At 44.3% G+C, this 24900-nt stretch overlaps 1 pseudogene across 1 annotated transcript; it reads right to left on the bottom strand.

Annotated features, from left to right (window-relative positions):
- Window positions 1–56: 56 nt before the first annotated feature.
- LOC143633647 (translation initiation factor IF3-1, mitochondrial-like) lies at window positions 57–10363 on the bottom strand (annotated as a pseudogene). The gene is made up of 9 exons (XR_013153699.1): window positions 10319–10363; window positions 9601–9808; window positions 9239–9329; window positions 9029–9096; window positions 8836–8934; window positions 8672–8728; window positions 1103–1171; window positions 948–1025; window positions 57–863 (listed from the first exon to the last, which is right to left on the bottom strand). The product of XR_013153699.1 is annotated as a translation initiation factor IF3-1, mitochondrial-like (transcript).
- Between the last annotated feature and the right edge of the window lie 14537 nt (window positions 10364–24900).

Raw genomic sequence — 24900 nt, 5'->3', positions numbered from 1 at the left:
ACTTTCAAACGTATTTCCATATCATAAAAACAATTTATTCCAACAAAAAAAACATATAGCAAAAACCACTGACATTTAGCAGTGTGGTCATTATATTAATCCAGTTACAATCTCATGCTTTATAATCAGTTCAATGGACTATCAAGCATAGCACAGTGCCAGCCATGCAAATTACAAAATAAATTAAATAGCAGCCTAAAAGTAATGAATTTCACATAATAATATAAAACCCATGTCATGTCACTTCTACAAAAATGCATTCATCTTCTATAACCACCTTGTCTTTCCCTGACCCCAGCAGGGTTCATATTATTATTTTCTCTACCAAAATCACCCCGTGAACTCAGTCCTTGTGGCCTCGGTCCTTTCATGTACCTGTTTACTTCCACAGGCCCACTTTCAGTTCGATGATCATTGTTTGGTCTTGGTGCATCAAACCTCCCATAACCTGATGCGGCTTCACCTGGACCCCGCCTGTTCATGTTTTGACTTTGACTTTGACCTGAACCTGTTGGACTTGTGGTTGCATGCCTGTTTTCTGACCCGTTAGTTTGTCGTGTGGCTGCATACCTATTAAATGTTTCGGGTGCGGGTGCGGGTGCGGGTTTGGGTTTGACCACATGGTCAAAATCATCGGTTGAATCTAATTCCATCTCCTTTTCATGATACGTGTCGGTTTCAGAATCGGATTCATTTAAGCTTTGTTCTTCCGAACGTTGTGTTGAAATTTCATTTACCATTTCTGAAATTTTCTTTTTTGTTGGACCTTTCTTTAACGGCCCAAACTTAATATGTCTTACAACAACGTACGCTTGCTTCTCCTCTACCCTGGGCCCACTTTCCACAAGAGCAAAATCATCAATCTGCCAATGAAAAGTTATTTGACCAATTTCCTTTTTAATTACTTCTTTTAACATAATCAATCAGCACGTTAAAGTTAAACGTACCATTGCGGATAGACGGGATAACAGTCCTCCCAAATCCTGCTCATCTGACTTTTCATTAGGTACTTTCACTGCCATACACTGCTTGACCATAAAAACATTAACGAGTGACCAACATTTATAGTGTAGTGTTATGAAGATAATTTACACAAACATACCTTGACTCGGTGTCCACGCTCGGCTAATCGTTTGATGGCATCTGCCTTTGTTTTCATATCATGTTTATCCTAGAAAAAAGAAATCCATACTTGTCATATATACATACATACACACACACACACACACACACATATATATATATATATATTTAAATGAAATCTTAACATATTGATTATACATAAACAAAATGATAATTATTTAAATATTACAACTGATGAACCTCTAAAAGAAGCTTCAAATATAGAAATGAAGATACTTTTAATTAATTAATATAATGCTAGACACCACACAACTCCTTAATCATCTAATTCCAACACGCAACTCCTTAATCATCACTCGTTCAAAAAAGAAAAATCCGTACTACCTTTCGTTGTGCTATAATTATAATTAAAGAAATTACTTTTTATGTACAAGAGAAAAGGATAAAAGTGAAGAACCGGGTCAAACGAACTCCAACTAAGCTCATTTAAGTATTGTTGGAACCATCTCGTCGAATCCTAACCAAAAACGCTAACCCTATAGCGAAACCTAAAAGCTAAACCTAAACCTTGAAGTTAAGTTAAACTTTGTAAAGAAGTTATTGTTATTGAATTGTGATTATATTTGCTGAATATACATGGGTATATATAGAATACAATATTACACTCTAATCCCTCTAATATAACATAATTTTTAACTATGTCTAATATCCCCCCGCAAGCTAAGGCCGGGAAGCAACTCTTAGCTTGGACCGTAAGAACAAGAATCTTGGAGAGGGTAGAGCCTTGGTAAACACATCTGCAATCTGATCTTCTGTGGAGATAAACTGCACCGAGAGTTTTCGTTGAGCAACTTGTTCTCGGACAAAATGAAAGTCTACCTCAACATGCTTCGTACGTGCATGAAAGACAGGATTTGCTGCCAGGTATGTTGCACCAAGATTGTCGCACCATAATGTTGGGGCTGATCGTGCTGGAACATGCAGTTCATGCAAGAGTGCCCGTAACCAAGTTAATTCAGCAACCGTGTCTGCAAGGGCTTTATACTCTGATTCCGTAGATGACCTAGAGACAGTCTTTTGTTTACGGGCTGACCAAGACACAAGATAGATAGCATACCCCCTGTGGATCGACGGTCGACGGTCATCTGGGCACCCAGCCCAATCAGCATCAGAAAAGGCACTCAAGTTGTTGAAAGAAGCATCCATGTAGGCATGAAGAACCGAAGGAGATTGTTGTTTAATTAGAAGACCATGTGTGGCAGTACCCTGCAAGTACCGTAGAATGCGCTTAACAGCTGACCATTGATTCTCTGTTGGCGAGTGCATAAATTGACAGACCTTATTGACTGCATAGGTAATGTCCGGACAAAAAAGCGTGACATATTGAAGGGCACCCACAACCTGCCTATATTTAACCGGGTTCTCAAATGGGGAGCTGTCACCCAAGGCCAACTTCGCACTCGGTGTAATAGGCGAGTCAACCGGGTGAGCATTGGACAAGCTGGCACGTTGTAAGAGCTCATTAATATACTTTTGTTGGGACAATAGTATGTCATGGCCACTGTAAAGAATCTCAATGCCCAAAAAATAGGAGTCCGCCCATGTCCTGGACAGCAAATGACATGCTGAGATTGCGAACCACCTGATCAATAGCCCGTGAATTGTTACCTGTGAGAATAATATCATCAACGCAGACAAGTAGATACAGTAACATGCCCCCTGATGAGTAAACAAAAAGAGAAGAATCTGTCTTGGAGCCCCGAAAACCAAGCCCCTGAAAAGCCATAGACAACTTGTGAAACCAGGCTCTAGGGGCTTGCTTCAAACCATAAAGGGACTTATGTAAAAGACCTGGTGGCTGCTGTAAATAGACAGTTTCGTTTAAGTCGCCGTGTAGAAACGCATTCTGTCTCAGTTGCCATTGTTGAGCAACTGCTAAAGAAAGTACGACACGAATAGTGGTAGACTTGACAACCGGGCTAAATGTCTCCCGGTAATCAATGCCCGGTTATTGTCGAAAACCTTTGGCGACTAAACGTGCTTTATGGCGAGTGATAGCCCCTGTTTGATCTCGTTTGAGTTTGTAAACCCATTTACAATCAACCACATTAGAACCCGGAGCACGTGGTACCAAGGACCACGTGCCATTTCGCAGCAGCGCCGAATACTCATCAGCCATGGCCTGACGCCATTTTGGGTCTGTGTTAGCAACAGTAAAGGAGGCAGGTTCAGTGTCGGGATTATGTGTGGTAGAGTGAAAGGAGGCAGCATTGTAAGGTTTGGTAGTTTTGGGGTTTTGGCGAAGATTAGGCGGCCGTGAACGGGTAGGTGGTTGGGTCATAGGGGCTGGAGTGGGCTGTGATGCAGCAGGGGAGTCGGGCAGGTCTGAGAGAGACTGCTGAGTTGCAGCCTGAGGGGTTGCAGCAGCCGTAGGAGGGGCTGCAGCAGCTGTAGGAAGGGCTGCAGCAGCCGTAGAAGGTTCTGAAGAGGCTGCATCAGCAAATTCTGTGGAATTTGTCGTGTTGGGTTTAGGCCGGCGGGCATAGGTGTGGACAAGAGGAGGGTGTGGAGGTGGTGGGTGTGGGTTGGTTGGTGCAGGTGGTGTAGGTGGGTGAGTAGGATAGGACGAGACATACGTGTCAGATTCATGAGAGGGAGAATGTGGGATGGATTGTTTGTGAAAAGGAAAGTGTTGTTCATGAAATCGAACATGTCGGGCAATGTAGATCCGTTCGGTGTTTGGATCAAAGCAGCGATAGCCATAGTGGGTAGGGCTGTAGCCTAAAAAGACACACGGTGTGGACCGAAAATCCATTTTGTGTTTGTTGTATGGACGGAGATGAGGGAAGCATTGAGAGCCAAAGACTCGTAAGAAAGAGAAGTCAGGTCGACGATGAAAGATGTGTTCAAATGGTGAAATTGATGAATTTGTACGAGAAGGCATACGATTTATTAGGTAAACCGCCGTGTCGAAGGCAAAATTCCAAAAACGTAATGGAACGTGGGATTGGGCTAATAAGGTAAGACCTGTTTCGACAACGTGACGATGGCGGCGTTCCACAATACCGTTTTGTTCACTGGTATGTGGGCAAGAACGACGATGGGTGATGCCTAAAGTGGTGAGATAAGTAGATAGGCTACGAAATTCTCCACCCCAGTCACTTTGTACTGATTTGAGTTTGGTGTTAAATTGTCTCTCAGCCATGATGATAAATTGTTTGAAAATATCTAGAACATCAGACTTTCGATTAAAGGGAAAGATCCACATAAATTTAGAATAATGGTCTACACACAAGAGAAAATAATTGTGACCCTCAAAGGACGTAACGGGAGCGGGTCCCCATACATCACAAAAAATAAGATCCAAAACACTTGAACTTTTAAAAGTAGAAGGTAATAAATGTAACTTGGAAGATTTTCCAACAAAACAAGAATCACAAACAGTACTTGAAACATTATTTTGTAAAGGCAAATGATAAGCAGAAAGCATTGACTTTAAAAGCTGTGGATGAGGATGTCCCAGTCTTCGATGCCAAGTGGAAGCGGAAGCACGAACAGCAGAAAAGGAAACTTTGGGAACAGGTTGTAACTGCGGAAGCTTGATGGAATACAGACCGCCATTACTTGGACCCGTGAGGAGGATAGTGTGTGTAGACTTGTCCTTCACAATAAAATGAGTAGCGTGAAATTCAAAATAAACGTTATTATCTAGGCAAAAACGTTGGACAGAAAGGAGATTTTGTTTAATTTCTGGAACATGAAGTATGTTTTTAAGATTAAAGGTTTTTGTGGGTGAGGAAAAACGAGTGGAACCAATGTGTAAAATAGGAAGTCCCTTACCGTTGCCAACATGAAGGTTGTCACCCCCATAATACGCTTCTGAGTTATCGAGGCCGGAGAGATTCGGTGCTACGTGGTGGCTGGATCCGGTTTCGGTGAGCCAGTTGGTGAATGTCGGTTGTGAGCGGTAATCAGCAAAGTTGGCAGATGGTTGTTGTCCTGAGCGTATGGTTGAAGGATCACGGTTAGGGCATTGAGACGGTATATGACCGATGCCACACCTATTACAAGTACCATACACGATATTTTGATTAGAAGCCCAACTGAATTGATTTCGATTACCTCCTATGTTGGAACGATTGTTGGAGCTGTTATAATTGCCACGTCCTCCACGGTTGCTTCCTTGTCTATTGTTTGGGTTGCGGTTTGTGTTGCGGGTTGTATAGTTGGCCTGTGGGGACGGAGAAGAAGGCAATTGTAGTTGTAACCCTAGCTGGGCAGCCAACTGTTGGACAGCCTTAACTGTATCAGAATGGGACAGTGAACTGGTCGGGGCAGCAGTGGTCGAGGCAGCGGGTTCACGGGCTGCAGTAAAGGCTTGTGTAGGAGGCATAGCAGCTGCTGTTTTCTTTAGCAGTGGTCGAGGCAGCGGGTTCACGGGCTGCTGTTTCCTTCATCGGTTCACCGATATTTGCCAGAGCAATCGCATACTCTTGAGCCCGAGTCAGATAGGCTGAAGAGGATTCATCAGGCTTCATCTCAATCCGTAGCAGTTGAGTCTTCAAAGTGTATTCTCTAGAAGCTGTATGAGGAGCATAGGCACGTTCCAGAGACAGCCAAAGCTCCCTAGAAGTAGAGCCCTGCACATGCTGAAAAGAGCTTTCAGAGATTGTGGACAGCAGGAGCATGCGGATATAGACATCATTAGAGACCCATATTGCATGCTGAGGATTCGTTTGGGTTTGTTGTGGGAGAGCATCTTCCTTGTCTTTACCGTCAGAAGATGAAGATGAAGATGAAACAGGAATAGTAGGTGCTGGAGATGGAATTGTGCCATCTATATAACCGAACAGGTTGTTTGTGACCAAAAACGGATGAATCATAGTCTTCCAATGACCATAATTGGTGGGGGACAGGGTAAATCGAAACTTGTGAGAGTTGTGGATAGTCTTTTCTGATTGGGAGAAGGCGACAAGGGTAGTCATGGTGATTGGGTGATCGAAAAAAGAGGACAGCAGAGCTGTGGTAGGGCTGTGATTGGAAAAAAAATAAGAAGAAGGGATGACGGCCGAATTAGGATTTGATACCTGACTGTGATACCAAGTTAAACTTGGTAAAGATGTTATTGTTATTGAATTGTGATTATATTTGCTGAATATACATGGGTATATATAGAATACAATATTACACTCTAATCCCTCTAATATAACATAATATTAAACTATGTCTAATAAATGTGTTAAAGCTAAGCTAAACCCTAAGATTACTCCAAATCTTGGAGAAAAATCCATGGTTGGTCACTAATGTTCCATACTTCCATTAGTCATTCAATTGTGAGAGCCAGACACGGTTTTAGCGAAACCCGTGTTCGGTGCCTGTTTGGGTATCAATAAAAGATTTGCCATTAGTACTTGGAATGAAGGTAATGTTGGGCAAATCATTAGTTGTATTGGAAGGCCTCTAATGTTGGATAAGAATTAAGAAGACATATGAACGTTGTAATTAGAAGGATCCTCTTAGTTATGCATGGGTTCTTGTAGAGGAAAGGCATCATGTAGGCTACCGGACAGGGTAAAAGTGGTATTTCATCACGGAATGGTTTTCCCGGGAAATTAGCTCAATTAGACGATTATTAATGCAAGCTACCAGGGGCGACCATAAGGTGTGGCCGGGTAGTCAACGGCTACAGGCTCGACACCCCGCTAGGCCCGAATTTTTTTTTTAAATTATATGTATTTTTATTAAAACAATATGTATATTTAGTGTTTAAACTTAATTACATAACCACCAGCTTGCTCTAGTGACAAAGGGGTATTACTCCCAACCCAAAGGTTATGGGTTCTACTCTCATTTGAGGCATGTTTAATTATATTTTTATACAAAAGTTTTTTACACAACTCAATTATAACCAAGTAAACCCATATAAAAATTAATTTGTTTAAACCCAACAAAAAACTCTTTTTACTTCAAGCTCAAAAAAATTTTCGCCTTTGGCCCAAAAAAATTTTTGCTTTCTCGGAGCCGGCCCTGGAAGCCACCATTATGTAAATTGAAATGTTTTGGGTCATTTGAATGCATTTCATGAACCCAAAGTTATCCAAAAGTTGAAATTGAAGTGAAAGCCGATGGTCCAAATGTTTCGGCCCAAACAATTTCTATGGACATAGATATTGATGATTTTAAAATGGTTAAGAAAAAAAGGCAATCAAAAACAGCCCAACAGGCCCAAGTTCGGCTGCTGGACTACACTCGGTCCATCATAAATCACCAGTCCCTGTTCCAAGTGTGATGGCTGACCCAAATAAACTCACGGCCCAAGGTGGACAGTCGATTCCCTCTGGTCCAAATCAGCCCACGTCCCAACTTAAAATATCTAATGTATGTCATGTGACTGGCACAAGTTCGGTTAATGGTGCGGTTGGGCCTAAAACTGGCCCAAATTTAGCTGGTCTTGGTCAGACGATTCACCAAAATACAAAAAAAATGCTACCTTCAATCTTTTTACTATTTCATTTTTAATGGGCTAATGTTGGAGTCCAATTTGGATGGCTTTGCATAATGGACTTGATATGACTACATGGACTTTGAGTTTTAAGACTAGTTGTTTGATGTGTTTATCTTGTTTTGTTTGTTATGTTTCTCTATATATTGGTCCTTTTTTCTTTATAATCAAATGTTTTCCAGGACTTTGCCTTTTTCCCAAAAAAAAAATCCCTAAATGTTAATCCTAATCCCTAAACCCTGATGCTAAACCCCAAAGGTAAACCCAAAAGACTAACCTCTAAACCCTAAAAGCTGAACCATATAAATATATATTTATTAGGGTTGAACAAGCTGGTTCCATCATCGCTGAAATGAGTTAAATTGGAGTTCGTTTGAACCAGAGTTCCCTCCGGTTCCCCACTTTTACTGAGTTCCCCAATGAATGTTCACACACACACACAAGATATATGTATATAGGGGTGAGTTAACGTACAATAATCGCTTAAAGTACATTACGTACGTGAAATACGTTCAAGGTAAAAATCACTAAAACGTTCAAGCCAAAATCCCAACCCTAAAACGTTCAAGGTTAACCTTTAAACTTTCAGGCAAAAAAACTTAAACGTCCATGCTTAAATCCTGATACATTCAAGGTTAAAACCCATCACTCAAAACTCAAATTGATCGATTGAAGCTTCAAATTTATGATTAATTGGATCAATTTCAAGGTTAATTGATCAATTAGGTTCAACAATATCAATTTCATTTGGTCAATTTGATCAGGTGAACAACTCGTGACGGAAGAAGATGGTGTTCACGACGGTACCGTCGATGGTCGCAACGGTGGACGGTGACGAATAACTGAACGGAGATGGTGAAGGTGGGCGGAAGAAGATGGGGCAGCGGTGGACGAAGACCGGCACACCGTTGTTGTTGCTCGCTATTTTGATTGGAGTACCCTAGATCGCTAATTAAAATCGACGTTCCACATCCTCGCGTACGTAACGTATGATAAAGGATTATTGTATTGGAACATTTATCTATCTGTGTGTGTGTGTATAATCAAGAAACTTGCAAATAATACTCAAGATGGGTTATGACTTACAATTTTAAAAGTAATGCGAACCTCTTTCAATCCTCCTTTACGTAAAACCAAGTCAGACTGCAAATATTTTAAAGCGTACATAAGACCAAAGAGTAGCAAAATCTTAACTTTCATAAATTTATATAATCTAGAAAGAATTATATTCCGATTGAAAAAAAAATTACCTTCTTTTTCGATTGCTCTTTCTCCTTTACTTGTTTTAAATACATTTCCTTTTTATAGTCCATGAGTTTGCAAACAGGTGGGTTACCATCTGGTTGAACCTACCACATAATTAACATAACAAAAAACAATAATGTTCAAAATGACAAAATACTGAAAGGGTCTAATTTATATTAGTTTGAAAACATAATGTACCTCGACTAAATCAAGATTGAGTTTCTTTGCACACTCCAATGCCTCATTCCTTGACACTACACTATGCCCTGAAAGATTGGCATCATTCTAAAATATTAATAAAAAGATCAAATCGTCTAAAATAGATAAGATGTACCAATTATTTCTCACTGTATCTTACATTTTAAAAGTGTTATAGATACAAATACGTAAATAAAATGATAAACTAACCTTCATCGGTGACGAGCCTAACATATTGAGCATGAATTTGTGAGTTCATCCCTGGACCCCCTTTATCCTTCTCTTCATACTTCGGCTTAGCCTAACAAAAACAAGGAAAAATATTTATTGACTACGCAAAGTTTTTTTATGTGACCATAAGAACCCGTTAGAGAAAACTCAGGGCCCCACCAATACCCTGCTAACCAGTGGGACCAAGTAAAGCCCATCTTATGCTGGTTTGGTTTTCACAAAATTAACAAATGATTTGAAGGGGTCTAGTTGACCAAATAGTTAAAAATAATAACTATAATAAAAGTTACACATTTATCACGAGGGTCTTAAGTAATAATGTTTACATACAAGGGGATAACCTGAACAGGGGCGGCAAAGAATCGGAGTTGCCAAGCTCGGGTCCAGGCCTGTGTAAACTCAAACCTTGACCATTCACAACACCAATTTTGGTTTCCCTGATAACCAAAGAGGACTCGTGAATCTGGAAACAGCATCGCTTGAACTGATTTGATAACGCCCTGAGCTGTGCTTGCTTGGTCCGACACCAAAATAACACCATTCTTGTTCCTAAATCACATCAAAAATCAAGCTAGTTGATATCTTGCATTTTGTATCAAATACAATAATACCAGTGAATAAAAAGAACCCTAATAATGTAAATAAGTAATAGGAGCTAAGCTTAATGACACCATCAGTCATTACTAAAATCAGCTAAGGGTGAAGCTAAAAATCGACAATTTCTATAATTAGTAACTGAGGTTACAATCCACCAAGGAGAAGAGAATGTTGTATATAAACCAGAAGGCATTTAATCGAACAGTTGGTGTGCAAGATTGTATATTGCCCAGTTGTTATCATGAATTCTTTGTACAAAGCATTTAATCGAACAGTTGGTATTTGTTTAAGGTTTAGTGCTGGTATACGAGGGTTACTATATTCATCGAACAAGCCTATAGCATGTGAAGCGCAAGTGTTGCAAATCTATCGAATCAATAATTGAAAACCAAGAAATGTGTATGAAAGAGCATGTCATGTTATGTTAGGGCTTGCTTTCAATTCAATTGGAGAGATTATTACCTACCTGTTCAAATTCTTCTCTATGAAAGAAAGAAAGGGAGGGTATTGTATTGTTTTGTTTTGTTTTGTTTTGTTTACAGAGACGAACTCCTACACCTTTACAAAACCCTTGCAACCTTTTTTCCTTCGGCCCGATCAATCGGATTCCAAATCCGAGCGTTAGGATGGTGAGTTTTCTTAAATTCAAGCACGAGTGAGACACAGTTGTTAAAACCCAAAAATAAATTCATTAAATTAATATTAATAAAAAGTCAAATATTTGGTCGGTAAACACGGGCGGTAATAAAAGTTGTCAATCACATGCATTGAGAAACCAACTCAACACGAATTCGGTCGTTTTACGGTTACGTTCGTTCGATACGGTACTAGCGCTGAAAACGGAGAAAATATAAAAATTGAGGTGAACCAATGGAGTGGCGTCAGCCGGTAAGCTAGGGTGTTGGTAAAACCCAAGCATTTGATGGTCCTGGGTGTTGAGCGGTGAGTCTGCACGAATTTGGTCGTTTTTTTGTCATGTTCGTTATAGTACCGAAATTTAGGGGTGTGCGCAATTGGGTTCGGTTAATAACGGATATCAAACATGGGCTAAAATTTTGCTTAAAAATACATGATATGCATGTTTAAATACATGAAATGAAGGTATAACTACATGAAATGATAGTACTAAACTTAATATACGTATAATACATGAAATAGGGAAAAAAACTGGAAAATATGAAAAAAAAAAAAAAAAAAAAGAGTTCAGTGCGGTTTGGTTAATTTCGGTTACTTCGGTTCGGTTTATTCGGTTTTCGGTTCGATTTCGGTTAACGATTCGGTTATTGCTCAACCTACCAAAATTTAAACAAACGAAAAAAACATTGACGTTTGGTCGATTTCGTTATGTTCATTACGGGACCGGAACTAAGAACCAAAAGGAAAGGGAAAAAAACAAAATGTCATAGACCAAAGGGTGTCACCAAGTGACTTAATAGAGTATTAGCCAAACCAAACTTCACATTTTATCTTATATTAGATAGTAGCAGATAAAAAAAATGAAATTAATACAATTATAATTATTATTTTTATTTGTATATTACTGCTAAACCACTTGCATTTCTAATTAAACATTCATTTGAACTTTTATATATATGTTACAAATGACGGGTAAAAAAATAAATAACAAATTTTATGAATGTTGCTTGACACCTACTAGTTGGTCAACCAAAACACTATAACATCTAACATAGCTAGCTAATGTTATGTTTTTTTATATAAGGTCATATAACAGTGATTTAATGTGAGGAAAGCATGCATGTCGTGTGTCACTAAGGGTTTTTAATTGAATTCATATCCGAAATATTTAAAAATTCAAATATTTAAACACAGACTCGTTTAATAATGGAGGAAAGAAGATTCAGATGAACAAGAGCCTTCTTCCCCGATTGATGGCGAGCGATGGAGACAAGATGTAGTTTTCTACTATTCTTTTTAGGTTAAAGTGATGAAAAAGGAAGATAATGTCATGTAGTCGAATTGGTATGAAGTTTTCAATGCCCGATTTAAAAAAGAATGAAAAAGAAAATTAAAAAATAAAACAAGTTGTAATTATCTTTTTAGTCTTTACAGTTGTATTATGTCATAAAATACATGGATAAATACAAAAAGTCAAATCTATAATAAAAGATAAAATAGACTCATGCAAAACCAATGAACATATCCGTGATGACTTGTTAAGTGAGAAATAGTTTGATGATTTCCAGGGCATTGTAACAATTGTTACAATGCATGTGACAACACAAGGGAGGTTGAGGCTACGATTAGGTTGGCTCGTGACTTGGGGATGAATTTCGAGAGTGAAGAGGTAGGTCCCAGCAGAGCCCAGTTAGACCCGCAAGACTCACCTTGAAGAGGGACGTCTGCGCAACGACCAACTGCTTCCGTAGGACCCACCATGCTCAGAGATGAAGACCTTACGCGCAGTACGCCAGCTGTTCCCGCAGGGAAAGCCTCCCAATGGTAAAGTACCCCGCCTGTTCCCGCAGCTGCGGATACAAGCCATCAGGGAAGGCTACCCGCACTGATAGCAAGGCTACACGCACAAGGCACTAACTCTTGATACTTCAGTAATGTCACCTGAAGGAATGAGTAAGGCGGGAATACTCCCGCCCAAATGAGCCAGTCCATATGCTTCTGGAAGATCTTTTGTACTATACATGCCAATGTATGGGCAAAACAGACGATCTGACCAAAACAGCCCATGAACCAATCACAGGGTGACAGCTCACCGACAACAGTACGTGGAGGAGCACCCTCTAGTACTGTTTGTCACTATTAGCTGCTGCCTACTCACCAACCCTTGCTATGGGACGTGCGTAGCCTACAGTTGGTGGAACAGTGCATAGCCGGCAGTAAAGGAACAGTATGCAGCCGGCCTTGTCACTATCGGCCGCAGCCTATCCACCAACCAGCATGGCTTGTGCGTAGCCCACTGTTGGTAGAACAGGAATACTATTCAGCCGGCTGTACCTTCTTGGAAACATACATTCGGCTATAAATACTCCAACACCTTGGAATGGTAAGGACATCATCTGATATCTCATTATCTTATCTTCTCTAGCAATCTCTTAATATACACTTATATTCAGAGCAATCTAGTCTGATTCTCACGCCGAAGGGTGGTCACAAGGAGGAACCCCCCCTTCTCAGTGACGAGCTTACGGTGTCTGTTTTGCAGGTCACCTGAAGAACAACTTTCTTTGCTGGACCTCATCCTCGTGGGAAACATCTATTTAACCCCCAGATTATCCGTAATCTGCCCGGGGTCGATTAGTGTTTCTTCATTGGCGCCATCCGTGCATAAAAGCTAGAACTAATTCTTAGTTTTTTCAAAATTTCTGAAGAAATGGTTAACGTTACTCCGGTCCCAAAGCCAGTAAGTGACCAAGAAACCCTGGTAACCACAACCCCAGCAACTGGGGGGAACACCGGCGGTTATACAAATTTTAGGAACACTACCCCGGTTACCCAAGCCGGGACAAGTGCAGTAAACAATATTTCACTGGGGTTCACTGATGCCCGGTTGGAGAAACGGACGAGGGTCCCTCGCCAAACACTCGATCAAGTTAAGGCGTGGGCCGAAGCACGTCAGAAAGAGTTCCAAGCTGAGTTGGATGAACGCTTGCGTTCACTTCAACAGGCTGACGAATTCGGCAGTACTCGCCAACATCTCAACATGAACAGTGAGTGCGAGTACTCGGACGATGAGCGGGAAGAATCCGATACTGACGCAAACCCTCGCCATAAGGCAAAAGGGAAGCGTAAGGAAACGGACTTCCAACCGACAATGAATTTTGGAGAAACCTTTAAACCAACGAACGCGGGGAGAAACCCACGTGACTTCTCCAAAACCTTTAGACCAACTGCTGCAAATGCAGGAAAGTCCAAGTTTGCAAGGGACATTGCGGAAGCAATCGCCCCGAGAAGTGCCAAACAAATGTCCAACATCGGCACTTATGATGGTCTATCCGACCCAGACGACCACTTGAACAGATTCATTGCGGGGGCAACCGTCAGTAACTGGACGGAACCCACGTGGTGTTATATGTTCCAGATGACTCTGGTTGGAGCGGCCAGGGCATGGTTCGATCGTTTACCGGTCCACCACATCTATGATTGGGCGGACTTTCAGAACAAGTTCAGCCAACACTTCAGCCAACAGAGGAAATATACTGAAGAACAGTGGACGATCCTCAACTGCGTCAGAGAGGAGGATGAATCTTTACTAGACTTCATCACTCGCTTCAACTCCAAAAAGCTGAGTCTGGGCAACATAAGTGAAGATCTTGTTCGCGCCGCTTTCATCCAGGGCGCCGAATACCCAGAGCTTATCCGCACATTGACGGGTAAGGACGGCATGCCATCCACATGGGATGCCATCATGACGGCGGCCAAGCGCTTTGCCGAGACGGAGAAGCAACTGGGAAGGGATCTTCCCCAGAGTACACACCTCTACACGCAAAGGACTAGAGAAAACAATGTTCGGATCGCCCGGCAGAACAAAAAGAGGAAGCTAGGTATTTGGCAGTCAAGGGTAAACTTTGACACCTCATCCAGCTCTCACCCTCTTGTTGGCGGAAGAGATAACACACACCCTTCAAGCCGAAAACACCGGTGGACGCCACTCACCAAAAGCGTCACGGAGATATTTGCCACCGAAAAACTACCATGGCCAAAAGCTCCAATGATCCGGCAGCGACCTAATGCGGATCAAAGCAAATCCTGTGACTTCCACGGGACAAAAGGTCATAGTACGGAGGAGTGTACATCCTTGAAGGATATTGTTGAAACATTCGTCAAGGATGGAAGACTTGCACACCTTGTGGCATCAATCAAGAAGGGAGGAAGGAATGATAACCGGTACAGAGGCAACGGACGAAAGCCCGTTGACATCAGCATCAACATGGTTCATGGCAACATCAGAGGAAGAAAAAGGCGAGCGACAGAACCATGCGCGTGGAAGGAAGCTGAGGTGCGCTTCCCGCGAGTGCCAGGAGGACCCAGCAAAGAAGGCCCTATCGTCATCAAAAGCCAGCTGGGGCACTACATCACTTCTCGCACTCTTGCTGACAACGGCGCCTCGTCAACGATGATGTACAGGCAGTTCTTCGACAAGCTAGATGACGAAGACAAGGAACGCCTGGAAACGATCTACGCCTCGATGGAAGGGTTCGACGGCAGCACAAACACCCCCCTGGGTATCCTATCTTTCCCCGTCACTCTTACGGACGGGAATCACTCACGCACAGAAGACGTGGATTTTGTCGTGATGAGAAAGCCACGCCACACATACGACATTCTCTTCGGAAGAGACGGGATGGCAAGATTTAACACCGTGGTATCTTCAGTCCACGGCATGATGGGATGGCCAACAGCTGAGGGTGTAGCGATGATCACCGGCATTCCCCAGGTATGCATCGCATCTGTCTCATCTAAACCCAAACCAAAGATGGCTAAACCAACCATCACCGAACCGGAAAGATGGGCCTTCAACGGCAAATACCCTGACCAGGCCGTTACCATTGGCCCAACAGTTGTTGATCCCACACGCACCTTACTCAAACGCTTACTACAGAAAAACGCTGACATCTTCGCGTGGACACCAGCTGACATGACTGGTGTACCCCGAAGTAAGGCAGAGCATAAGCTCAAGTGCGATCCGGCTGTTACGCCAGTCGTACAAAAGCGCAGAGTAATGGGGCCAGAACAAACTAACGCGTGTAGAACCCAAGTCAAGGAACTCCTTGACGCAGGCATCGTACGCGTTAGCAGATATCAAACATGGGTTGCAAATCCCGTTATGGTACCGAAGAATAACAAACAATGGCGCATGTGCATAGATTTCAAGGACTTAAACAAAGCATGCCCCAAAGATTGTTATCCGTTACCCGAAATTGATCTTAAGGTGGATTCGTTAGCACCGTTTCGCCTTAAATGCTTCCTGGATGCGTATAAGGGGTACCATCAAATCCACATGGCCGTTGATGATCAGGACAAAACCGCTTTTCGGACGCCCGATGGCACATTTTGTTACCAAATGATGCCATTTGGACTTAAGAATGCCGGGTCCACATACCAACGCCTGATGGACAACCAGTTTCATGCCCAAATTGGGAGGAACTTGGAAGTCTACATGGATGACTTGGTCATCAAAAGCCCTGACGCAGAAGCGATGTTGAAAGACATCGAAGAAACTTTCAACACGCTCAGGAAGATAAACATGAAGCTCAACCCGAGCAAGTGTGCATTTGGAATGGAATAAGGGAAGTTCTTGGGGGTCATCGTCACTAAAGATGGCTTCAGAGCGAACCCTGAAAAGGTCGAAGCCATTATCAAAATGGAATCACCTACTACCATCAAACAGGCTCAGACACTGAATGGACGACTAGTCACACTTAATCGCTTTTTGGCAAACCACGCGGATAAGTCGTTTCCTTTCGTGTCAACGTTGAGAAACTGTTTAAAGAAAACGCACTTCCGCTGGACACCAGAAGCGGAAGCAGCTTTTCAGGAGATTCGGTCACGCTTGATCGAACTCCCAACGCTCACAGCACCAGAAGCGGGGGAGGGGTTAATCCTATACCTTTCCGCAACAGATAGAGCAACCGGGGCGGTCCTGCTAGTTGAACGGAAAGGCATCCAGATGCCAATCTATTATGTCAGCCGTATCCTAACAGACGTAGAAACCCGGTACTCTACCCTCGAAAAATTAGTCTTAGCACTTATACACGCTTCACGCAGGTTAAGACGATATTTCCAGGGTCACCCAATCACCATTCTCTCCAACTTCAAACTTGCAAACGTTCTACGCAAACCCGAGTTATCGGGACGCCTAGCCAAATGGGCAATTGAGTTGGGGGAATACGCGATAAAGTATAAGCCAAGACCAGCCATAAAAGGCCAGGTTTTGGCCGACTTTATTGCGGAAGTGCCTGCATCGCGGGAAAAAGAGTGCCAGGAAGAGGCTCAACCCTCTCCAGCACAGGACATCAATGATGTCTGGCGACTCTACACTGATGGAGCAGCCAGTAACGAGGGTTCAGGCGCAGGGCTGAAACTAACCAACCCAGCAGGCCAAGAATACACTTACGCTATTCGACTGGATTTTCCAAGTACGAATAACGAAGCCGAGTATGAAGCATTCTTGGCCGGGCTGAGAATTGCGCGTAAGATGGGAGTGAAACACTTGGAAGCCCACGTGGATTCCATGTTAGTAGCCAATCAAATCAACGGAACGTACACGGCCGTGAACGACACAATGGCCCTGTACCTCGCACAAGCAAAAACCCTTATGCGCGATTTTAACGATTGCAAAGTCATACACGTCAAGCGTAGTGAAAACAAATCTGCGGATGCGTTAAGCAAGCTTGCATCATTAGCCTTCACCCACTTGGGAAAGGACATCCGCATTGAACTCCTCGAGGCACATTCGGTCCCGCACAAAGAAATTTGTGTCATCCAACCGGCACAGAAACGTGGATGACACCAATAATAAAATACCTTGCGGCAGGTACACTACCAGAGTCAAAAACACAGGCAAGAAAACTACGCTGTAAAGCACTGAATTATCAACTCATCGATGACATCCTTTACAGACGTAACTTTCTTGGCCCACTCTTAAGATGTGTGGACAACCAAGATGCTGACTACCTCCTAAGGGAAGTACACGAAGGCATCTGTGGAGTACACGCAGGTCCACGCGCTGTTGTAGCTAAGCTGAACAACGCGGGATACTTTTGGCCGGGGATGCATACGGATGCGCTGGCATACATCAGAAAATGCAGGTCTTGTCAGCTCTACGCACCCAACACGCATCGCCTGAAGAATGAACTTGTTCCAGTCACCTCTTCATGGCCATTTCAGAAGTGGGCCATCGATGTGACAGGCCCATTTCCTACAGCAGCAGGAAATGTTCAGTTCCTAGTGGTAGCCATCGACTACTTCACCAAGTGGATAGAAGCAAAACCCTTAGCCCAAACAACCGCGAAACATATCAAAAAATTTATTTGGGAATTTATTATTTGTCGTTTTGGACTTCCACAGAATTTGGTGAGCGATAACGGCACCAACTTTGCTGACAAGAAGCTACAAAAGTGGCTGGAAGAACTTCAAATCACCAACACTTTTACCTCAGTGGCGCACCCGCAGGGTAATGGTGAGGTAGAAAGAGCAAATAAGAGCATCGTCGAAGGCATAAAGAAAAGACTCTTGGAACACAGATCCGGCTGGGTGGACGAGCTTCCGCACGTCCTTTGGGCAAACAGAACGCTGAAAAAGGCCAGTACGGGAGAAACCCCGTTCAGTCTCACTTATGGCACTGAAGCCATGGTCCAGGTCGAAATTGGTTTACCCTCACCAAGGGTCTTGATTCAGCCAGAAGACAATGATGCGGAAAGACGGTTAGACCTTATGCTAACCGAGGAACGCAGAGACTTAGCTGCAGTGCGTGAAGAGAACTACAAGCGACAAATGCAAAAGTACTACAACACGCGGGTAAAACTCTGCAACTTCAATGTAGGAGACTACATACTGCGTAACAACGAGGCTTCGAACCAACAACGCCCAGGAAAACTGGCCCCGGTCTGGGAAGGGCCATACATTATCAAAGAAGTTCTGGGAAAGGGCGCGTACCGGCTCGAAAGGCTCGATGGCACTCCCATCCCAAGAACATGGAAAGGAGCTCAATTACGCAAATGTTACATGTATATCAATTCCAAACTTGTAAAGAAAAGGCCTAGAGCCACTTCTAATGGAAATGATTCTCCTTTCACAATGTGTTGATAGCCTTACCTTTATACTTATGAACTTCCCACACTGATGTGCCGGTATTCACCGCATAAATATGGGAAGAAGTAAGTCATTACGTGTGGAAGGCGGCAAAACCCGCATAAACACAAAACGGTAAAAATTTCAAAAGTTTAAGGAAAACCTCCACGCAGGTCAGATGTAGGCAAAGTTTAGCCATCCTACAAAGTGCAAGTGACGGTCTTACCCGCACAATCACGAACAAGGAGGCAAAATTTCAACCTATTATCTACCACGTTCAAAGGTTAACTTATTCTAAACACTTAGAAAATTTCAAAGGAAAAGATGAGGAAAACTTCCACGCAGGTCAGATATAAGTAAAGTTAAGCCATCCTACTAAGTGTAAGTGACGGTCATACCCGCACAATCATGAAAGAGGAAGCGAAACAAACTTATAATTTGCCACGTTAAAAAGTTGACTTATCTAAGTACTAAAGAAGTTGCTAAGTTAAATCAAAACATGCGTAAAATAAACAAGGCAAGGAATTAACACAATCATTATTCCATCAAAATTTAAATATTACAAAGATTGCTGGGTGCATACCCGCATACAAAAGAAGCTATACAAAAATAAAAATCTACTCTAATGGTGGAAAGGGATCTTCAGGATCAAGCTTCAGGACCACTTCCACTTGGACCCGCACCATCAGTAGAGCGTGGCGGTTCAAGGAAAGCTTTAAGGATAGCTAGCCCATCATCAGCAGCAGCGACTTCGTTCACCTTCTCCACCACCGGATGCGGGAAGGCGGCATACTGGTTCACTGCTTGGTCATAAACAGCTTTAGTATCCACATCATACAAAGGGAAGTTGGAAGGCGGGATGCCTTTCTCAACAAACCCTAGACCAAGCAGGAAGCCGACCTTTTCCCCATCCTCATGAGAAGCGTTGAGGGCTGCGCTCATGGCATCGTCGTATGATGTGTCCGTAAAGACTCGATGCACAACCTACAAGAAAAAATACAAGTATCAAAACCTTTTCTATTTACAAAGAAAAGCGTAAAGACATTATAAAGTTAAACTTACCTGAGACAACGCTTCTCGAAGAAGCCATTCCTTGGCAACCAGAGCCTCTTGGAGGGCGGCTTGAGCTTGGTTACGGGCGCGTTCGGCTTCACTTTTATTGAGGTTGGCAAGCAACACTTCCTTTGCAGCAGCCTCTTCAACGCCCTTTAGCTTCCGCTCAGTGTGGTCAAGCACGCCCCTCTGGTCCAAGATCTCTTGGAGCTTCTTGGCGTCTTCCATCGCCAAGGCATCATGAGCCTGTTGGAGCGCCTCTAGTTTGGCTTTAAGTTCCTCATTCTCGAGGCGCAGAGGCTCAGCAACAGCTTCAGCCTTGGTGGCCCTCTCGGTTGCGTTCCTTGCAGTTTCCTTAGCCAGCCGAAGCTGTTCGTTAACAGCTTGGGCAGCCTTGGAACGGGCCTCGAGCCGGGCCTGAACTTCAACCTCGAGGGCCTTGAAGGCCTCCTTTTCCGCAGCCACTGCGTAAAGCCTCCTATTCTCCTCCCGGACAGCCCGCGCCTGAGCTACTTCTTGGATGCGAGCTGCTTTTAACTTGTCGTTTTCACGACAAAGCAGCTCGACGGGCGGCTGCATCCGGGCCAGGAGAACCCGAAGCTCATTGGTTAGCCTACCCTCCTGGTAGCTAGCCATGGCTTCCCCCAACGCACCACTGGGAGCTGCGTGACGAGCCCACTCCACGCACTCCACAGGCGTGCGAAGGGTTGTTCCTCGGCGGATGTTCCATCGTGGAACATACACTTCATTGGAATCCGACACTGCAAAAAACAAAAAGCAGTTAGGAAAAGATGATATAAAAAAAAAAAAAAAAAAAAAGGCCAAAAGAACCCTACGCACCTGTAGGGTCAACAACAGGCCGATAGCCGCCAAACCCATCACCTGAACCCAAGGGAAATCCGTCCAAGAGGTCAGGCACGTGGGAAGGAGGCAGAGGTTGGCGAGAAGCCCCAAGCATACCTGAAGGATCGGCCGTCGTTGCCGATGACGGAGGAGGCATGGTGAAGGCCGCCGCGGTAGTAGAAACCAACGGAGGCGAACTCACCGTAGGTGAACTCACAACCGTGGTCGCCGCGGCGGAGTCCGCAGAAAAAGTAACCGCCGGCTCAGTGAATGATTCAGTAAATATGGCACTGACAGCCGGCGGTGATGTCATCACAGTTGGAACAGTTGGCTCAACGGGGTGAGCAACTGAACCAACTGAAGCAGGCGCAGCCGCCTGGGTCGTCACCTCAGGTAGGCTGACCAAGCCTACCGTCATGGGTCCGAAGGTACTCCTCCCCGCTCCACCCTGGAATGCGGTAGCATCCACGCCTGCACAAAGGAGATAAGTATTAATGATGGAAAGCTATGAAGTTAAAAATGAAGGAAGTTTGTACTTACGGGTTTTCTTGAGCCTAAAAGTGCGGACAGGCGGGGACGAACCCGATGGAGCCGGCCTCTTTACGCCGCTCACCGTCGTCATCCTGGGCTCTCCGGAGGTGACAGTCGTCGCAGCCTCCGGAGCAATGGTCTTATCACCACCAGGGTTGCCCGCCACCTCCTCGCTCTCGGTCTCTGAATCAGACCGAGGCACCGGATCGGCAGTGGAGGCCACCTTCGCCTTCCCCTTCCCGCCGGCAGCCTTCTTCTTCCGCACCAACGGAGGACCATCTGCGGATTCCTCATCAGAACACAAGATTAGAGGAATTCCAGCAGAGGTTTCAGCATTGAGGGGTCGAGGGTTGAATAACGCCTTACCTGGCCGCCTGGCGCTCAGGATCTCGTGGCCCGGCGGGTAGACCTCCACGAACCGATCCGCCGTCTGTTCAAGGATGGGCAACTCGTTCTCATCTAGAGAACGAGTACCCATCCGAGCGGGACTATCAGCCTCCCGCGGATACAGGAGCGACTGCAAGTCGTTCCCCTCTGAAATAAAAGAAAAACAGTTAGAAGACAAACCTATATAAACAAAGAAGACAGAGCATACCGTAAGGGACAGAGTTCAAACCGTATTCAAGGACGATCGGGATCTTTTGCGCCTCCGCATCCTTCCACACCCGGCTCATCCCGAGCATCACCATCCCGGACTCCGCAAAGCGGTAAACCGGAGATTGGACTCGGGAAATCTTTGAGAACCATTCCGCCTCCTGGTAGTTGGAGGCGTGAAGGCTGGGGAGTGCTTGCCCATTCTTGAACTTCATGGCAAGGGGGATGGCGCGAGCGGAGATATAAAAGAATTCCCGCTTCCAAGAACGAAGACTGCGCTCGGTTGCGCAAATCTTCAAACCCTTGATCCGGGTTATCAGAGTATACCACCCCTGGATGCACCTCCAAGAGTAGAAGGTCATCAGGCGGTCGACGAAGGGCTCAACGCCCAGAATCCGGCACACCCACTCGAAGTGGCGAATCTTCGCGATCGCCATCGGGTGTACCTCGGTCAGGTGTACACCGTGCCTCTCCAGAACACGGTACACAAACTTCGTCAAGAGGAACCTAAGATTCCCATAGACAAAGAATGCGGCATATACCCCGATCTTGCCTCTGGGGCATCATACACCGTCTGGTGAGGTTCAGGAAACTCAGGCTCGAAAGACTCGAGCATGAACTTCCTGACGATGTACTGATATAGATCGACAGGCAGGGCACACTGGCACTCGCCAGCAGTACTCTTGTCATCCTTGTCGGACGTGGATGACGGGTTCTCGGCGTACACCCCAGCCTCCTGGGCTGTAGCCTCAAGATCGTGAGCAGAAGACATCTTGCAGGTATGAAAGAAGAGAACGATTTCAAGAGAATGCTCGACTGAAAAGGTGAGTATTCGCCGGAAATCGTTTCGAAGATGAAGAGAAAAGTGAAAGTGTGGATTGCAAAGGACCCTCTCCCCCTTTATATACTAATCGCAATTAATGCGATGAATTTAATGCGGAAGAGAGAGAAATCGCAGGTGCAATGAAACTATGACACGTGGCAATAAGCAAGCTGGCAACAGCTGTTGAAAGGACGCGTGCCATTAATTTCGCGGCCACGCGCCCGAAAATTCGCGCCCACGCGCCTGAAAAAGCGCCTGGAATGACCATATACTGTCACGTCGCCATAACTTCCTGCACGTCCTGACACTGTCAGAAGAAACCGTCGGACGACGTTTCAATAGTTTGGACTGTTCTTATCCTTTCACCAACTCTTCGAATTTCAAAATTTCAAAAAGATTCAAAAGTAAGCGGGAAAATACCCCTTATCTTGGCAACCAAGTAACTATAAGACAGGTGCGGGTACAGTGTTAAGGCAAAACCCTTCACATACTTAGCACCCGCAGGGAATTGACGCCAGGAATACCTTGGAAGTAAAGTAACCGTAAGACGAGTGCGGGTACAGTATCAAGGCAAAACCCTTCACATACTTAGCGCTCCGCAGGGAATTCAAACCAAGAAGGATCTTCTGGGCCATGCTTGAGGAAACGGGAATAACATCCCCGCATAGCGGGAACGTCGAGAACTATATTGTTTGAAACTCCAAGATGGAATTGGTGGTTTTAACATAATTGATCACTATGTTCAAAACTACCAAATTCCCATGGAGAATCCACACAAGTGGGACTCAACGCTCCTGACTTGCGAGGAGGTTACAGACCTACCCGCTTCATACCCAAAGATCAAGCAGAAAAGTCGGGAATTTCTGCGTGACGTTAGGAAAACCGCGGGAAGAATCCCCACGGAAAACCTTAAAACTAAAAACCCTTTTCAAAACCCCTTGCTAAAGTCCAAAAGTTCACCTCACTTATTAATAATTCATGAGAAGAACATTGGACTGGGGGGACTTGAAGAGGTAGGTCCCAGCAAAGCCCAGTTGGACCCGCAAGACTCACCTTGAAGAGGGACGTCTGCGCAACGACCAACTGCTTCCGCAGGACCCACCATGCTCAGAGATGAAGACCTTACGCGCAGTACGCCAGCTGTTCCCGCAGGGAAAGCCTCCCAATGGTAAAGTACCCCGCCTGTTCCCGCAGCTGTGGATACAAGCCATCAGGGAAGGCTACCCGCACTGATAGCAAGGCTACACGCACAAGGCACTAACTCTTGATACTTCAGTAATGTCACCTGAAGGAATGAGCAAGGCGGGAATACTCCCGCCCAAATGAGCCAGTCCATATGCTTCTGGAAGATCTTTTGTACTATACCTGCCAAGGTATGGGCAAAACAGACGATCTGACCAAAACAGCCCATGAACCAATCACAGGGTGACAGCTCACCGACAACAGTACGAGGAGGAGCACCCTCTAGTACTGTTTGTCACTATTAGCCGCTGCCTACTCACCAACCCTTACTATGGGACGTGCGTAGCCTACAGTTGGTGGAACAGTGCATAGCCGGCAGTAAAGGAACAGTATGCAGCCGGCCTTGTCACTATCGGCCGCAGCCTATCCACCAACCAGCATGGCTTGTGCGTAGCCCACTGTTGGTAGAACAGGAATACTATTCAGCCGGCTGTACCTTCTTGAAAACCTACCTTCGGCTATAAATACTCCAACACCTTGGAATGGTAAGGACATCATCTGATATCTCATTATCTTATCTTCTCTAGCAATCTCTTAATATACACTTATATTCAGAGCAATCTAGTCTGATTCTCACGCCGGAGGGTGGTCACAAGGAGGAACCCCCCCTTCTCAGTGACGAGCTTACGGTGTCTGTTTTGCAGGTCACCTGAAGAACAACTTTCTTTGCTGGACCTCATCCTCGTGGGAAACACCTATTTAACCCCCAGATTATCCGTAATCTGCCCGGGGTCGATTAGTGTTTCTTCAGAGAGCATAGAAGATCTTGTTTATAAAGTTATAGAAGACGAAGGGTTAGATCCCTAGGTTGAGGTTTGGTTAACAAAGTCACTTTGCTTTTATGGTTGTTTCAGGTATTCATTCCCTTTTTAGTTTCTCAAGGGCTTATTTTGGTGTTTAGTCTGTCTTGTTTGTTTCGTTGGTTTTGTCTTAGGGTTTTTGCTAGTTTTCCTGCTAGTTGTTTTTTTAAAAGAAATAAAATATCGTTAAAAAAGTGATAGAATTATTTTTTTCTTTTTAAATAATTTAAATATCCAATTCACTATCCGAACGAAGATATGTCTTTGTCATAATACTTCTGACTTGGCTAGTTAGGTAGTTAGTGATCTTTTCCCAGAGTGGTGGTAAGTTTTCTCTTTGATAGTGTTCTTGGGTGAGTCATATCTTAAGCATCAAAAACAGCATAAACGTC

The sequence above is a fragment of the Bidens hawaiensis genome, unplaced genomic scaffold (genome assembly GCF_021521415.1).
Source record: "Bidens hawaiensis isolate Kalapana, Puna unplaced genomic scaffold, B.hawaiensis_p1.1 tig00006836_1, whole genome shotgun sequence".
NCBI classification, from domain to species: Eukaryota; Viridiplantae; Streptophyta; class Magnoliopsida; order Asterales; family Asteraceae; genus Bidens; species Bidens hawaiensis.
Note: the sequence above shows the minus strand (reverse complement) of the source record. Positions and strands in the feature narration are given on the sequence as shown.